We start from the raw sequence: 2,362 nt of genomic DNA on the forward strand, positions 1-2,362 counted from the left end.
CCATCAGTATTGCCAACAATCCAGTTCAACATGATAGAACCAAGCATGTAGAAATTGACAGACACTTTATTAAAGAGAAGTTAGACCACAGGGTTATTTGTATTCCCTATGTTCTTTCAGTCCAACAGGTTGCAGATGTTCTCACCAAAGGATTACCGAGACAAACGTTTGAAGCTTGTGTTAACAAGTTGGGTCTTATTGATATCTACGCCCCAACTTGAAGGAGAGTGTTGAAATATGGTGCATTAGCCCTAAGGGCATATTTGTTTTTTCCATTATGCCTACTAAAATTAGGATTCCCTCATTCTATTTAATCTGAGTTTGGAGTCTCTTGTATGTATGACATTAAAATAATAAGAACTTTTCTATCATGGTTCTTCTTCCCTGAATTAGGGTTTTCCATGTAAACCTTGTGCTATTTATTTTCCCTTTCTATTTCAATATTTTTAAACTCTAATAATGAGATTATTCAATAGTTCATTAAGAATAAATTCCTAATGCCCAGTTAACTAATTTCACAATTAACCCTAATCTAGGTCTTAATTGTTTCCTAAAGATATTTCACGATTCATCCCTAAATTGCATTAAACTCATGGGTTTTCTTCACTATTCCAATCTTGAAATCAAAGGCCTGAAAATTTAAGATTGATTGCATGAATGTTCCGAATTAATAAATTCTTTAAAGAAAAGAGGAAAAGAAGTCCACATTTTCTATCAAGACTACTAATTCTTGCAACCATAATTATAATTTTGTTATAGAACCATGTAATTTTTGCATTCAAAAATTGATTAATCTGGAGTCATCAATTCAATCTTAATCAATTTTATTCTAAATCTCAGCAATAATATTCAAAAGAAAGTAATTACATGAAAGAAAATTCAAGAAAATGCCTCAAGAAAATGCCGATTTACATGATTCCCCAAGAAAAAGAATTACCTACTCATGGATGATGAAATTCTTCAAGCAATTCATTGATAGTTACATATTGATACAAAGTCTAAATACAAATCGAATGAATCTGATCAAATATTACAAAAATCGCTTTTGGAAATTCGAAGTCCCTCTCTAAAAAATGATTTTCTCTTCTCTTTCGAAGTTTCTCTCTCTAGGATGGGTTTCTCCCTTTTCGAAAAATGAAATTTGATCTCTGTTTTGTTGAAGAACTGAACTTATTTATACCAGCAGCATAGCATCGTGAGGCGCAGGGATGAATTGCGTCAAATTCTGAAAACAGAATGAATGCATTGAGTTTTTTGTAGTTTAAAAAGCGAGTTTTCTGTTTCATACTTGATCCTCGATGCACGATGATGCAATACTCATGCTTGATGTTGGTTGTCCTTTACTTGATAGCTTTTACTCGATGAAAAATGAATAAGAAAAAACTCGATGACTCAATGACTTGATGACTCGATACTTGAATACTCGATGATATTTGATGATATTCGATGGCTCGATAGCTGATTACTCGAATGTCCTTATTCGATTATACACGATAGTATTCTGTTAAATACTCGATGTTCTATAGTTCAATCACCTTACTCGATGGATTTCTGGGTATTTACTCGATTTTCTTCAATTTGTTGATTTTCTTGGTCATTTTTTTATCTTTTTGGCTCGATTTTCTTGTAATGACTCCTAAACGCCTCGGGGACCATTTTACCTACAAAATTAGTATTTAAAGCAAATAATCAACACAATTTTGGGGAAATTATCATAGAAAATATACATCCTTTACAACCCTATCGAAACACCCCCAACTTAGCTCTTGGTCGTCTCGAACAAGTCTGAACTAGAAATATGCATACATTCAAGCAAAAATGGGTTGTTTATTGTTTATTCAAAGTTTCATTCTTCTATTTAAAATTGACAAATTCAAGTTGGTACATTTTCTTCTTCACATCCTAATGGTCTATACATTCAAGTGTTTTTACACAATGAATTGATTCTCATCTTTTTTCTCAACAATCGAGGAATTAAGAATATAAGCAAGCATTTAGAAATTCAAAGTTTTGTTAACAAAAGGTTGAAGCTTATTTTGAAAAGAAAAGGTCTTTTTCTTACAAAATCATAAAAGAAAAGACAACCTAGTTTTAGTTTACTTAAAGGCCTAAACTAATAGAAAGGAAATATCCAACTTTCAATTCCTCTTCACCCTACACTGGCTCGATTATCGGTCTATGGTATACCTAACTTGCATTGGATAGAGGAAATTCTACTACAAGGGTGACTTTTTTTTATTTTTTCAATCTCACACACACAAAACATAATTGGCATTTCTTTTATTTAGAGGGATAACTTTCACACTTGCACTGTCGGGAACCTATCGCTCTTTTCTTGCAAGTCCTAACAGAAACACAATGA

Source organism: Benincasa hispida, chromosome 8 (assembly GCF_027475165.1).
Source record: "Benincasa hispida cultivar pf3 chromosome 8, pf3_genome.v1.1, whole genome shotgun sequence".
Lineage (NCBI taxonomy): Eukaryota > Viridiplantae > Streptophyta > Magnoliopsida > Cucurbitales > Cucurbitaceae > Benincasa > Benincasa hispida.